Raw genomic sequence first — 16,652 nt, forward strand, 5'->3', positions numbered from 1 at the left:
CATTGGCATGTTCCAGATTCTGCAACATTTTTCTTCTACTAATCTCATTTCAATACTCATGTCTTTTTGTTCTTCTCTCATAGAAGCACCCATCCCCAGATGCCTTTACAAACTGCTCTTCCCCAATCAGACTTCTACCATGGACCACTCAATTAACCCAATTTCTAAAATGGAAACTCAAAACTGCTTGCCCCATGCTGCCCCCTTACAGCTTGAAGAAGCCAGAATGGTCATCACCTCCCTTTCTCTACAGTAGTAAGGGAGTTCCTAAAATTAGAGGGGTGAATGAAGCCAGAATTGGGGACAGGCAGTTAGTGTAGAAATAGGGGATCAGTCAAATTGAGGAAATGAAGTCCATGAAAACCATCTGCCTCTGGAAGTCTGGGAGTTGAAGACTGCCCCTGGGAGAATGGACTTTTTAACATCTTACCTGCAAAACCAGCCCTAGTCACTAAGGCAGGAAGGAGAGATAAGGCAGGAAAGAACTGGAGAACAAAAGATTTTCTTATAAAAACAGAAATGGGAGAATGTAATACAAAGCTGCTCCCCTGCCCTTTGCATCACAACCTAGCTTGTCAGTCTGAAAGCTGCTCTCCCTGTCCTTTCCACTGTAGCCATTTTCTCTGCCTCCCAACTACTTGTCAGTCTGTGAACATCCTAGCCAGCTGTTGGTTCATCAGTCAGCTTGCAAGGATCATTCTCCATTATTGGTCCCCTGTTAGCCCAGTGGAATTCAACTGCTTCATGGTAGCTACTCCACAATCTTTTCTCTTGCTTTTCTCTCCTACTCACTTGCTTTCTTTCTCCTCCTCACTTTTCCACTCTTTCTTGCATGCGCCTTTTCTCTTTCCCTTTCTTTTTTGTCTCATTTTCTCTCTTACCCTGCAGGGAGACACTCTGTTTGCTTAATAAACCCTCTTATGTGATTTCCCATGTCTGGCATGGTTTTCGTGGGATTCCTTACAACCACCACATCCTCAACCTCAAAAGAATCAGTTCTACCACCATCACCATCAACACCATTACCATTCTCTGGCACACAGCAACAACCACCACTTCACTGTGTTGTTATCAGAACTGGATAAGGTACTATATCTAAGGTCCTTAGATACAGTTTGCTCCCATGGTCATGTCTCTGGCTGCATCCAAACTGAAGTGGCTCCCCTTACCTGGACGTTCTTCCCCTCTCCTTTCCATTCTCCTGAATTCCACTCATTCTTCCAACCTTTAATGCTTGTTCCAGAAGATGAAAAATAGAAAGCACCAGAAGTTTGACCCTTCACTAAACAACAAGCACAGTGGTAATATCTAACATAAATATTTTGGAATTCTGCTTTTCCAGAAGAAGGTTTATTATGTTAATTTTGGTCTATTTCAGTTCCTAGCATGGGAATAGCTACCCATCACCAACTCCCATCTCTGGAGCAGACAATCATGTATATCTTCCCATGGCACCTTGCACACAGCTTGTGGGGGACAGAGAGTGCAAGAGTAACCATTTTCTCTATAAATTGGGAGTCTGCATTCTGATTTGATAACCACTGCTTTTGGTCTTTGAGGTGAAAATATAGGGGGACAACCACTGCTGTATCCCTCTTCAGACTTGTGAAACCACAGCATCAGTTGAAAGAACTTTCTAGGATATTTAAAGGGCCAAGACCCCTTTTCCCCTTCTTTTCCTCTCTCTTTCATTTTTCTCTTTTGCCCTCTTTTGGAGACAATCACTTAAATTCTAGGATATTCAAAAGTAACCACATTAACAGGGAAACTTAGAAAGTCACCATTATACTCAAGGAAAGTATAGCCTCAAAAAATACCTGACAGGATCTTAAATTTAAACCTTAGGCTGCTCCTTAGCACAGAGATAGTCTACAACAATCTCATCAGATCAAAAACAGGCAAAACCTGGGGACAGAGGGGAAATATGATTTCCAGAATTACTATGTTATTAGATTCAATTATCAACAAAAAAATCACAAGACATCCAAAGAAACAGGCAATATGTCCATTTAAAGGCAAAAAGACAAAACAAGAGAACCCTTTCCTGAGAAATACAAGATAGCACACATGCCTCACACAGACCTCAAATAAATTGTCTTAAAATTGTGGGAGGAACTAAAGAAAGAAGTGGAGAAACTTAAGAAAATGACATATGAAAAAAATGATCAATTAATATCAATTAAGAGAATATCAAAAAAAAAAATCAATTAAGAGAAAACCTAAAGGAAACCAGAGAAATCTTGAAGCTGAAAAGTGAAATAATTGAAATTTAAAAATTTACTGGAGAGAATTAAAGGCAGATTTGAGCAGTCAGAGGAAAGAAGCAGCAAAACTCAAGATAAAATCATTGAAATTATTGAGTCTGAGGGACAGAAAGAAAACAGATTGGAAAAAAGTGAACAGAGCTTTGAGGTCCCACGGGGCACCATCAAGTATACCAATACCTGTATGGTAAGGATCCAGGGAGAAGAGAGAAAGAAATGGTCAGAAGGATTATTTGAAGAACAGTGGCTGAAGATTCCCCACATTTGATAGAAGAAGCTCAGTGAACTCTAATATGAACTCAAAGAGACTCTTTCTGAAGTATCATAGTCGAACAAAGCTAGAGACAAAGAGAGACTGTCAGAAACAGTGTGAGAGATGTACTCATTACATACAAGGGAGCCTCAATTAGATCCTCAGCAGATTTCTGTACCTTAGGAGGACAGAAGGTAGTGAGCTCTACATAGACAAAGGCCCGAAAGAAAAAAATACTGACAACCAGGAATCCTATATCCTAAAAAACTGCCCTTCCAAAGTATGGACAAATTTAAGACATTCCCAGCTTAACAAAATTGAAGGAGCCTGTTACCATTAGATCTATCTGGAAGACATATTCAGGGGAATATGCAGGTCAAAGCTGTTTGAAGAAGTTAGGGCCTCAGTATAGGTAAATGCATGGGCAGTTATGATGTGGTGTTATTGTAGCAATGTGTCACTCCAATTTGTTTTCCACATGATTTAAGAGACTAACACACTTGAGAAAGAAAATTCCAAGAGTTACTAGTACTGTAGCCTTAGCTTGTAAATCCACATTTTATTTTCTACATGATTTAAGAGATTAATAAATTTAAAAATTAATGATGTTATGGAGATGTAATTTTGTGAAATAACTGGAAGAGGATGAAGACAAAGCTCTAAAGGAGCAGTTTTTGTATGGTGTTGAAGTTGAAGTGATACAAATTCAAACTAGAGTGTTATAACTTCAGGATATTAAATGCAGTCCCCAGGGCAATCACAAATGGAAAAAAAGACTATAATCCAAAGGAAATGAATATCATTTGCCATAGGAAAAAAAATCAACTAAACTAAAAGAAGACTCAGTGCACAAAATAAGGGACTTAAAGTTAGAAGGCTTATAGGAAACAAATAGCAAAATAACATAAATAAATCTTTCTTCATCAGCAATTACTTTAAATGTAAATGAATTACATTCCAGTCCAAACATGGAGATTCGCAGAATGGAAGAAATATGTCCCCCCATGATTCAATTATATGCTCTCTCTGCAAGAGACTCATTTACTTTTTAATATGTTTTTTTTTTTCACTTGCCAGTATGGAACTCAAACCCAGTGCTTTGTGCATGCCAAGCATGTACTTCACCACTGAGTCACAAATCTAACCTCAGACTCACTATAGATCTGGAGACATAAACAGGTTGAAAGCAAAGGGATACAAAAAATCCAGTAAGTAGTAACCCTCAGAGAACAGGGGCAGTTATACTAATGACAGACACAATGGTTCTCAGATCAAAAAAGGCTACAGTTATCTCATACTAGACAAAGGCACCAAAACCATTCACTGGAGAGAAGATAACCTATGCAATAAATGGTGCTGGGAATATTGGAAATTCACATGAAACAAAATGAAATTAAACCCCTATCTCTCACCCTATGTGAAACTTGAAGTGGATCAAAGACTTGGGTACTAAACCAGAGACCCTGTGCCTAGCAGAAGAAAAAGTAGGCCCAAATCTTCATCATGTCAGCTTAGGATCTGACTTCCTTAACAAGACTCCTAAAGCACAAGAAGTAAAATCAAGAATCAATAAATGGGATGGATTCCAACTAAAAAGGTCCTTCTCAAGAAAAGAAATAATCAATACATGAAGAGAGAGCATACAGAATGGGAGAAAATTTTTGCCATGTTCACCTCAGATAAACCATTAGTCTCCAGGATATATAAATTACTTGAAAAACATCAATGTTTATAGCAGCTCAATTCACAACAGCTAAACTATGGAACCAACTTAGATGCCCTTCAACAGAACAGATAAAAGAAAGTTTTTATATATATATATATCATGGACTATTACTCAGCTTTAAAGAAGAATGAAATTCTTGCATTTGCTGGTAAATGGATGGAGTTAGAGAATATCATGTTAACTGAAATAAGCCATACCCAAAAAACCAAAGATCAAATGTTTTCTCTGATTTTTGGAAACTCATTCACAATAAATGGGGGATATAGGGAAGAATAGATTACTTTAGGTAGAGGGGATTTAAGGGATGATAGGTGATAGGAAGGATACCAGAATAAATCAGGCAGTATTACTGTATGTACATATGTACATATATAACTATATAACTGTGGGATTCTACATTATGTATAACCAGAAGAATGAGAAATTATACTCCATTTTATATGATGTTTCAAAGTGCATTCTCCTGTCATGTATAACTAATTAAAACAAATAAAAAATTTTAGAAAAATATTACTTGGGACAAAGAAGAACAGTGCATACCAATAAAGCTTCAGTCAGCAAGAAGTCATGTATAAACATGTATGAAAATACATGTGGAAATGGATGAGATTCTGACCCATATCACTACATGGAAGAACCATGAAACTATGCCAAGTGATACCAGTCAGGAATTACATTCTGAGACCCCTAGAAGCCATGTCCATGGGGTCAGGCAGTAGGTGGTGAGTGCTAGGGACAGGGGCAGGGAGGGGTTAGTGTTAGTGGGATGGAGCTTCAGTCTGGGAAGATGAGGAGGTCCTGAGGATGTGCTGCTTTATGCCACTAAATATACACTCAAGAGTGATGAAGAGGGGCTGTGGATATAGCTCAGTTGGTAGAGTGCTTGTCTCACATGCACAAGGCCCTGGGTTCAATCCCCAGCACCCCACACACACACACACACACACACACACACACAAACAAAAGAGTGACCAAGATAATAAATGAGATGGGACATGCATTTTACCACAGTAACCATGTCCTATTAAAAAAAATATAAACCCAAGTAGTCATCTTCCTCCTGTCCCTGAAAAGAGTCTCCATTTGGGGTCACAGGGACAATAAACCTGCTGCTTGGACATTTGCTGCCCAAGCTTTCATGGGTGGTACTTCCTGCCACTGCCACAGTGGTCTCAAGTCTCAGAAATGCAGCATGCTTAGGACCAGGAGTAATTCAGGCAACTAGGATTTCTTACACAGGAAAGTCATGTTTTACCCCTTTACTGCCTCTTCCTGAAGATGGAGGAAAGTTTGTCTTGTGCTGATCCCTGGAGAATTCTCTCAATTTCTTTATCCTAAAACTGGTGTAACAGGACCCTACATGCTTGGAACTGGGCTTATCTTGTATTTTATATCCAAAGAAATATTTGTGATTATCCCAGAGACCTTCTCTACCCTATCAATAGTAGGGTTACTTGTCTATGTAATTAAAAAATGTTACCTCTATTTAAGAATTTATTGATAATCTTGAAGAACAAAATATTGCCCAACTATAAGAGGTAAAGCAGGCTTCCATCAAACAAATCCATGGTACAACTGAGTTGGAGAAGTCACAGCAAGCACTGGTTCAGAAGCACCACTATCTTTTTGATGACCAGAGGAATAATACTGCTATGAACTTGGAGGTTACTTACAAGAAATGGCTACATAAAGTATAAAAGGAGGTAAAGAATCACCTGGATTATCAAATCTTTGTGCAGAACATGATGCATCAAAAGGAACAAGAGCACATAATAAACTGGGTGGAGAAGTGTGGGACATGACTGAGAAAAGGGTTAGCTACAAAAGGATGGTGTTGGCCATATATCACTCAATTACACAAAAACTTATCTACTCAAACACACAAGAGCCAATACTATTTTTAAATGAGACAGGGCATGATGGGTCTGGCTATACTAGTTCTGACCTCTAATAACAACAACCTGGAGTAGCCAACTCTCTTTTATTTGTAGATAGGTAAAGGGGGCAAGCTTCTTTTGTGATGGACAGGATAGGGTGGAGTTAGGGGAGCCATTCTCTCAGAGAAATTAGACAGGAAACTGCCTGATTCTGCTAGGTTAGGATGGCTTCCCACATCTCCCCCTTATTAATATTATTTAAAATGCAAATTATGGGCATCTATTTTGAGGTTCTGGATCTTGGTTTTGAGAGCTGCTTTGAGGTCCTGGCTCTTGTTCCTGAGGGTATGGCTACCTGAGAGCTCAATAGAGCTAACATGGCTACAAACATTGAGATTGGAGATTTAACTTCTTGTTTTTCAGTCATATTTTAAGCCTGTTAAATCAGATTCCTCATTTATCCCCACAAGGGCACATGGAGTGTTTGGTTCACTTGATTCTTCTTTCTCCTTCTTCTCATTGACTTCTGACTCTTCCTGAAGATCAGGGCTGATGTCTCTGCTTAGATCTTCAACCACTTAAACCTTGGCTTCAGGTCCCCCATGCTTGATGGCATGTTTATGTACCCAAATAGGGCAGAATGCTCCTTCTGAAAAGACACAAGCATAACGTCTACCCCACATTATTACTGGATCCATTCCACTGTCCTGTTTGTAAATCTTCCACCAAACTAGACCCAATGAACCTATCATGGCAGAAGACATATGTCTCTTGGCTGCTGTGTGACCTTCTGAATCACAATTTTAAAAGTTTAAAACAAACAAAGCATGTTTAAGCTTATTTTGTGGGGTCTTATCTACCCCTTTTTGTTTTTATAATTGTAGCTTAATAGATAAATGAGCTCATTCTACAATGACTTGGCCTTGAGTTTACAAGGAATACCTGTTCCATATTTATTATAAAATTGGTGGCAAAACTGTTGAAAAGAAGAACTAGTAAAAGATGGAGAATTATCAGTTTTGATCTGTAATGGACAGTCTAATACTGCAAAAGCAGCTAGACAATGAGAAATAACATGTTGAGTATTCGTAGCCTCCAGTCTTTACTTATTCTAGGGGACTAACACAAGTGTACATCTTAAATTACATTTCTATTGTTTCTTTATCAAATGCCCAAGAATGGCTATGTTTTGGTTTTAACAGTTTTGCTAGGTGTTTAAGACCAAGCTGGTCAAATTGACCTATTCCTGTCTCTTAAGAGTCAGCTGAGTTCCCACAGGAGTCATTTGTGGGGAGCTTGAGAGCAGCTTCTTAGCTCCTTTAGTGACATTCACTAGATAGGGTCTCCCTGATGAGGTGGCTTCCCTTGGAAAAATCAGGATATCTCCCTTTTCCAATGACCTTCCTCTGCAGCAGGTGCACTGATTGGCTTTTCTTCTTCTAGTGGTCTCATCAATCTCCCTGATGGGGAGGTCATGTGGCCAAGAATTGCAAAGTTCCTTAAACAAGTTCTCTTGTTCCATGGATTCAAGCTGACTCTGAGGGCAAGAGCCAACTACTGGTTTTCTTGGCCCCTTTATTTTTGTCTTGATATCTAAGCTTGGTCTTAAACATCCAGCAAGCCAGTCTCACCAATCATAAAGTAACATTACTGGGCTTTAACTTCAAAGTCTATAACTTTATAGTTATTTATCCCCTTTTATTTAATTGGAGTCTATATTATATTCTCTGTCCTATAGGTAATGCCTTATTACTTCAACTTAATTTAGGTGACTTGTTCATGAAGCAGTACTTCTGCAAAACATTAATCAGGCAACAGTTATAGAGCTTACAAGGAAAATACAAAATGGAATTAACAACAGTAAAAACATATTTAGTTTGTGTAATAGTTATTTTGAATTTTGGCTCCCCTGTTTGAGATCACAGTAATTTTACAAAAACAACAAGAAAAAAAAAAAAAAAAAAAACAGTCTTTTGAATGTAACTTTAAATGAGCAAAAGTTGGGCTTAATTTGGAGCCATTCTAACATGAAGTAACATGAAAGGCAGAGCCATATTTATGGGACTCTTCACAAATCCTAAGCATTCTAGTTCTGAAGTTGATCTTTGCCTCTCTTTAAACATCATTTTACAAAGGTTACATACATTCTTTCTTGAGTCTACATGAACAACAGTCAACACAATATGACATTACATCTAAAACATGAATCAAGGAGAGACTGAGAGAGCTTTTAACTTTCCTTTTGTGTAGCAAAGTGGCAAAATGCTTTCATGTTTCACAGTATTAATCTTTAAACAAATCAGCCTCTCACTTTTAGAAATACATTTACATTTTTATCCCAGTATAGAAGGTAACATAAAATTTTACATACATCCTATTGATAACAGGTCCTGTTATCAAACATTAAATGATATAGATAAATCCCCAATAAAATGTACTATTCTTATAAGTTTAAAGTTACCATACAGACAAGTTTAATTTGGAGAGCAGCAGCTTGATGAATTTTCTGCTTATAAGACTTGTATATACATGGAAGATGTGAATATATTTAATATACAAAGAAGAGTGGCCGCTCCACAATTTCCTCGATATTTTTATATTAATACAGTTTAGTTTTTTAAACAAATTTAAACTCTGTAATATAGTATAATATTCTAACTATTGTTGTTTAACTACAATTGTACAAACCCTAATTCTTAAGACTAATCATTCTAAAGAATAAAACTAGACAGACACAATGTTGAGAGTAAATTAGTGTTTTAAAGAAATTCTTGTCATTTTAACATATGGAATCTTTGGTTTATATCAGTACATTAGTATTTGCCTTTAGGAAAAAACTTAAATAGCTTTAACTCATTGTCTCACATTCATATTACCAACTTAGTTACACACAAACTTGTTGAAATTTGCCCTTTATTTACACACAGCCTTTCTTAGCACTAAAATCCTCATGTATTTCATCACACAAAGACATTCCTACCCAGAAACATTTTTTCCTTCTACTAAATATATTTACATACCTAGAACATTTAATTTTTCTCTTTCCTGTCTGTTGACCCCTATTTTGTTCACATTTTGGAATAACTCTTATGAAATTTCTGAATTTAGATAAATTACTCCTTTTTAATAAGATAAAATAACTTACGGTATATATAGTACTCTAACTGAAACACAGTTGAAACATTTGGATCCTTTAGTATATAGAATTGTACCTGTTAGAACTTAACTCTTAGTAACCTTGTTTTTAGTGATGATATAAAGAAATTTTAAAATCTTTTTACTTGCCCATCTATGAAAACACCAATAATAATTAAGTATGCTACCCCCTGGAATTTAAGGAGTTAAGAATACTTGATATTATTAAACAGTTAGCATTTTAACTTTTGTAAATTAATCAGATGTCTCTAACAAACACATTTGAGTAATCCCATACATGTCAAATCTAATATACTAATTTTACTGTAAAAAAACAAAATATCAGACAGGTGCATAGAACTGGATTTGTCATATCTTTCCTATTGAAGAAAAGTCCTAGAAACAATTAATATTAGACATTTTACAGACAGCAACATTTTATTAGTTTGACTATCTAGAGACTTTTGCGTTAAGTAATTTTAAAGACATTTTACTTTCATTTGTTCACCCAATTCAAAAAGAACCTTTTAAAATCATATGAATTAAAGGTATTTGGATCCATTTTTAAAATTTTAATTCATGAGTGCTCATTATTTATGTCAATTTAGATATCATGTACATGATACTTAGTCACATATACATAAACATCATGATATACACATAACACAAAAGCAAAGGCCTTGTAGCTTTTCATAGGTAAATCTCCATCACAATTTAACAGATGATCAAAAACTCTAGTTGAATAAAAAACAGAACTGATCAAGAAAAATCAGAGCTCAAAAAATACAGAATGTAAGGGAAAAAAGATGCATCCTGGAGAAATGACATAGCCATTAATTATTTTAATAAAGCACCATACAATTTATTTTTTAGTTTAGATTAGTTGGAGTTCAGGTAAAAGTCACTCTTTCCTTTTCTAATTTTTTTCTTAGGTTTGAGACTGGCCTCCTACTGAGCCTGCAGGCTTCTCCATTTACATTTCAATGTAAGCCTTCACAGAGATCTGTAAGGAGCTAAGAGAGAGAGAGATTAGTGGTTCTAGCAAAAACTTGATACCAAGGGCATTTTAACCATTTCTTATTTTAGGACAGGTTTGGATGTCAAAGAAAATTATGACAACTTATTTTCCAATACTTTTCAGAATGTAGCTACTATGCTAAGCTCCTTACTGAGATTGCCATTGGCTATTGACCTGATTTGTCCGTGGCTGCCTATCCAGCAGTCTTGGGTGAATATTTGTAGGGTTATTTTCCTCTCAGTGACAAACAGGTTAAATCTTGTTTCTTAGGTAAGCTGAGAACAGAGGCTTGAAGTAAGGTTCCTTTTTGATATTTTAAAAGCCTTTAGTTTGTTTTGGTTCCAACATCAGGGCAGTTGTTCCTTGGTGTAAAGTTTTTTAAGGAGGCTGTAAAGAGGATTAGCTAATTCCCTATACCCAGGAATCCAAGGCCTGCAGTATCCAGTTATCCCTAGGAAGCCTCTGTAATGACCTTGATATTCTCCTATGTGGTAGCACATAAAGGATGTCATCTACATAATGTTTTATCTCTAAATTTTGTTAAGTCCTTAACTTGGGTTTGTCCAAACAGGTAAGAGCTATCTTCAAATCCTTTAGGCAACACTGCCCAGATTAGTTTAGATCCACTCTCTGGTTCCTCAAAGACTCACAGATATTGTGATTGAGAGTCTAGGCTACACAGAAAAAGGCATCTTTTAAATCTAACATTGTAAACCAAGCAGGAGCTGGAATTTCAGATAACAGAGTACATGGATTAAGGACTACAGAACTATGTGGAGGGAAATTGCTTTATTAATTATTACAAGGTTTTGGAATAGGCAGTTGACTTTTGAACTCCTAAAATGGGTAAATTGCATTGGTTGTTGCAAGGCATTAAACGTTTCTGTTGTTTGTAAGCTTTATTAGCATTTAGAAAAGCCAATAATCTAAAGTCTCAAAGGTAGTTGAAAAATTTTTCTCTGGACCCTGCCAAACTTAGTTGGGGTCTAGAACTTTCTCTCCTTGGGGAGGTAAGTCTCTTCATGCTCTTTGTGCACATGCACTTCTTGGAGCATAAGTTTTCAAATCATAAGTCAATTTTTGTCCCAAATCAACAAACTGTCCTGAACTGGTAAGCATAGCCAAGGTAATCTGAACTCCATTCAATTTATTAATTTCTGCCTGATCTGAACAAGAACAATGCTTTATCCAATTGGATTTCCATTTTAAATTGTCACCTTCATAAAGGTAGGAGGTAGCTAGCTGGAGTCAATCATTCCATGGTAGGGCCTCATTACATATGGATTGTAAGAGGCTTAGTACGAATGGCATGTTTGCTCCATACATAGAGCATGCAGATTTTAACTCCCTTAATGTTGTAAAAGGATTAGACACATGAGTTCTTTTTGGTCCCTCAGAACTTTGAGAATCATTTTGCTCAAAAATAGAGTATAATCAGAATTTTGTTAATTCCTTCACTGCCATTTTAACAGAGGTAGGAATTCTGTCTTGTGACTTGAAGTTCTTTCCTAGGAGCAAGGTGAGGCACTGGAGCAAGACCTTTCAAATGTAAATTACAGAGATCCCATGCTAGCTCATCTTCCTCTACATCTGAATGCCTTCCAGTCTTCTGAATAGAAACTTGCACCCACCTTTCAGTATCTCTTTGTCCATACGAAACTACTTAAGGCTAATTACTAAAACCTTTTTAAATATGTTCCCAGAAGACAAAGAGGTCCTGGAGGATGAATATTTCTGACTCTTATATTTAAAGTTCTTAATAGCATGATTAAATCTGCTGATTAAATCTCCCAATGTCCATAAGTCAACATCTTGGTCCAAATAAAAGCAAGTTTCTATTACAGTCCAAACTAAATTCCCATAGCCTCCCATTGTGCTTTCCAATCCCCATGTTATTTCTTCTCTCATATAGAGGCTTGACCCTCAGGGGCTCTGCCTGAGCAGGGAGCATCCATGTCTGGGCAGGGAGCAGCCTTGTTTTCAGTAGGCCTTTCCACCCTGCTCTTTCCCATCACCCTCACCCGGTAGCAGAAACCATGCTGTTTCTGGAGGGCTGGAAACCATGCCAGGAACATACATATTTAAACTAGGAAGCTCAGAGTAACTTCCCCATCTTAAGTTAGAGATTTCCCCTAAATTCCTGATTAGGATCTTTTTTTTCTCAGGATCCTAAACTTTTGCACCTATCTAATCCAAGTTATATCTCAATCTCATACAGGTCACACAGAGGCAGGCAGACCTGCCTGATGAAGTCTGCAGTATATATAGCAATCAGATCTCCATTTGCATTTCAAGAACTGTAGGAGTTGTGTTCTCTTCACTGAATTTTCACTCTGGCTAAGTAGTGAATATAGCTGAATAAATTTCATTTCTCTCTCTGTAGAGAGAAAATTAAATTCCCTTTCCTTTCTTTTTTTTTTTAACTTGGCAAGTGCATTTATTCACAAATGACCTGTGCAATCCCGCTGATAAATCCTTGATGGTGGTTAGATGCAGTCCTCACAACGTAGCTACTCTGACACACAGAGTTGAGAAGCAGGCTCAAAGAACAGAAAATAAGAATCAAGATAAGATTAAGGAATGAAGGAAGGAGGAAGGTGAGGACATGGAGGGACAAAGAATGTGATGAGGGAGGAGGACTGGAGCTCCCTAGCAGAGCACCTGGGAGGACTGATGGGACATCTGGCAAAGCCATGCTGGGCACACTCCTCCCTCTGCTGCTCTGCCTTGGGCAGACATTCTTCCTGCTTTCTGTGCAGTGTGCTGATATTGCTGTTTCCTTGCTGCTGCCCTCATGAGATGTTCAGTTTCCACAGCTTCCCAAGGTCTACCTCAGGAGAAATCAATTTGTCCACAGGAAGCATAGTTTCCAAAGCCATCTACTGTGACCCTTTGAGAGATGTGAATGGAATTGAGCTTTAGGGAACCAAAGTAGAAGTTCTCAAACAACTTTAAAATGTTCTGGCCATCAAATGACTCTCTTTCCTTGATAATATATTTGCCATCTGCTGTGTAGAGATTGTACCTGTCTTCAGCATTGGGATCTTTCCTGAATAGAGTATTCATGACTGTAGTATGCAGTTGCACACTATTCCATGTTAGGTCGGAAATTAGGTGACTGTAGGGGGCAAAGCTGAGCAGCTAGAACAAAGACCAGCCCGCCAAAGGTGACCAGAAAGTTCGCAGCAAGGTGGATGGAAAGTTCCACTGACCCTTCACACCTCCCTGTCACTCAACAAAACCTCCTCCCATTCTAGTCTATAAAAACCCTGGGCAGCCAGGGCCATGTGTGATTTTCTCCCAGTCCCTATACCCTGGGGATCTGGGAATTTCGCCCCAGAGCCAATTTCCAATAAAGCTTGCTTCAGCCACTTTTCTGTCGAATTTTATTTGGCTGCTAGCTGTGCCCGCCGAGACCTGCTGAGTTTACATTTGGTTGCGCTGTTGAGCCCGCCGAGCCCACCCAAGCTTACATTCCATTCTTTCACTATTAGTCCAGATGCCTGAAAGCATTCCAGTACTCTATCAACCAATTCCTGCAGCCTGTTCTAGCCATCTTTCATATGAACTTTACCATAAAGAACATGCACTATACCAGGATCATCATTCATGTACTCTATTCCTGCCATCTCTATTTCCAAAGGTTTGCCACCAGAAATGTCAGTACCAAACTCCTCTTTACAGCATTGTAGCATCTCACATGTCTGCTGGATCTCTTCCTCACTCAAAAGCACCAACATTCCAATAGTTAGGTGAAGTTTTTTTGGAATTCTGGAAAATGGAGTTATCAACCCCATGATTCATGGAACACTTTTCCAGCACTTCTTTCTGGAAATTCAGAAATTCTTCTTGAACTTTAGTTTCATTGAGGATAAAGGCAAGAAAGTGAGTGAAGGGTTGTTTTCTTCTAAAAGTGTCCAAAAGAACATCAATCTGAATTTGGGCTGAAATTACACCATTTCAATGCTGACCAGTGATCACAATTTCCCCCTCTTGTCCAGGTTTAGGAATGCTAATAGAAGTTTTGGTCTCCATTTCTATTTTCTTCCTAGTGTCCCCTCTCTTTCCAAATATATGCTTGTGGAGCAGGTTGCGAGCACTCACAGTAGATGGGAATACTTATGGGGTCTGCCCTACCTCATAGGCATCACAGGGTTCATCAGCATATTCCATTGGGTCTTGATAGAAATCCCCATCGTCTTCTTCATGTTGGTAAGTCTTCTCTTGGATAGTATTCTTCCTGTAATTTTGTCCATTGATTGTTATAAGCTGTGGGCACAGAACTTCCATGACACCTTCTCCAAATAATATTGTATTGAAATCCTGCACGGACTAGAAAAATGGAGGAGACAGGAGACTGCCACAGCAGGCATGGAAAAACTCCCTTTCCTTTCTTACTACTAAACTTATTCACATGCATACACTTCCCATGGAAAAGGGGCCAACTCAAATTCAAATGGCATTTGAGTTTTTATTATGTTCACAGAATTAAAAATTTCATGGGTTAAAGGAACTTTCCAACTTGCAGCACCATGGAAAATATTAGTGCCAAGCTCAGTCTTCTGCCAATATGCACCCTGGTTCTAACCAAGAGCTGGTGGGTTTTCTGGTCATAAGAACAAATCAATGGAACATATCAGGTATCCCAACACTGACTGTCACATGAGTTAAGTGTGTGTGCATGGGCAGTGGAAACAGACAGCATCCCCTAGCATAGCTGCCCTGTAAATACCAGTTACTGGAAGTTCAGGTCCCTGACTTCAGCCTGCAGGGCCCAGTTGGATGGTGGGGAGGTGTGGGTTCACCTCTGTGCAGGGAGCTCTCTGAACTCACCTCCAAAGAACCAGGGCTCTTCAGCCAGTTGATAGCAGATTCCTCCAGGATGGCTTCCCATTTCACCCAGCAAGGGCCACAGTCCCCCCAGTTGTCTAGCCCCTGCATGGAGGCAGAAGCTGTCCCTAGCCTCTGACACAGCCCATAGTGGCAACATCCTTGGCTCTGAGTCTGGAGTGGCCCTTGGTGAGCCTCTTTCCATGCTGCAGAGTCCCTGCAGCCTGTGCCCCAGCACCTAGCTCTGTGTAGGAGTCAGCAAGCAAAGGAGAGTGGTGTGGGCTCATTTATTGGAAGTAGGTTGGCACATAGGGAGGGTTCAGGGCTTGTGAGGACAAGCAGTGGAGTCATGAGCTCATCTTGGATCAGCTTGCTCCTCTCTAGGGGACTGAAGCTGACACTGTGGCAGGATTTCTGCACACGGTGCTTCAGGGAGTTTAGTCTTGGGGTAAATACAGGAGCTGGACAAGGAGAATCTGGCACTGATCCTGCTTTAGACCAGATGGCCTGGCTGAAAGGTCAGGGTATGTGACCTTCTCAACAGCACACTGCCTGCTTGGAAGGGCCTACATTGTCCAATCTGGTCTAAAAGCCTTGGGGCCATGTTTGCTAGACACATGCAGCTGGAGCCAAAGTCAGGAAATGCCCAGGAGGTCTGGTGGCCCTGGTACTCTCTCCAGTTCCAGGTAGCCTGCAGCAGCCCCACTCAGGTCCATAGTGCCTAGAGACATGATTACCATCCTTTGGCCAAACAGTGATAAAAAGCATCTCACTCATCCTGTGTTTCCACAAAAATTTAATGATGTGCTACAGCAGAGGAGTAATTGTCCAAAGCAATCCCAGCAAGAGGAGCATCAACTTTAAAACCTTTTGTTTGAAGACTGGATCTAGGGGTGTTCTACCACTGAGTCACACTCCAGCCTTTATTTTGAAACAGGGTCTCTCTAAGTTGCTGAGATTACAGGCGGGTTCCACCATGCTTGACTTCAGTGCCTTTTAATACTCTCTTGAGACTGGTCGAGAGGCCTGGTCCACTTGCTACAATCCAGGACTGCTGCCACGTGATGCTGGGGGTCATCACAGGAGGGACTGCATCCACCCTAAGACAGCATGGTGGACTCTACACACCACCTTGCCTCTGTTTGTTGCAAAATAAATGCAAAAATGCATCACACTTCTTTTAAAAAATCAGGTGAGGGAGAAATATGCCTAAGAGGTGAAAATCCACACTCAGGTCCTCTCCTCTGTTCAAGTGGGTGGCTGAGACTCTTACTCATGAATGACCAGACAGAGCTGGGGACCAATCCCAAACCACTCCTTCCATGTGCATCACGCATGTACTTCCACCCATGCATATTTAGTCATTGGAACTAAGGGGATAGTAATGTTCCTTGGGATTAGAAGCTAAAGTGACTTTTAGATTCTCAGTTGACAACTATAGGTATAGAAAATTTCTTTATGTTTCAGGAGGCCCACTGTAAACAGTCCCTTTGATGGCAACTTTTAAACTCCTTCTGATTTTCTGTAATCCCAGCTTGCTCATCTCCTA

At 39.1% G+C, this 16,652-nt stretch overlaps 3 pseudogenes; 1 reads left to right on the forward strand and 2 right to left on the reverse strand.

Moving 5' to 3' along the window:
* The window catches only part of LOC124979392 (myomesin-2-like), a 347,584-nt pseudogene that overhangs the window by 87,567 nt on the left and 243,365 nt on the right, over window positions 1-16,652 (reverse strand).
* On the forward strand, window positions 4,940-6,045 carry LOC124981132 (ATP synthase F(0) complex subunit B1, mitochondrial-like; annotated as a pseudogene).
* Window positions 13,106-14,572, reverse strand: LOC124979586 (activating signal cointegrator 1 complex subunit 1-like; annotated as a pseudogene).

Source organism: Sciurus carolinensis, chromosome 3 (assembly GCF_902686445.1).
Source record: "Sciurus carolinensis chromosome 3, mSciCar1.2, whole genome shotgun sequence".
NCBI classification, from domain to species: Eukaryota; Metazoa; Chordata; class Mammalia; order Rodentia; family Sciuridae; genus Sciurus; species Sciurus carolinensis.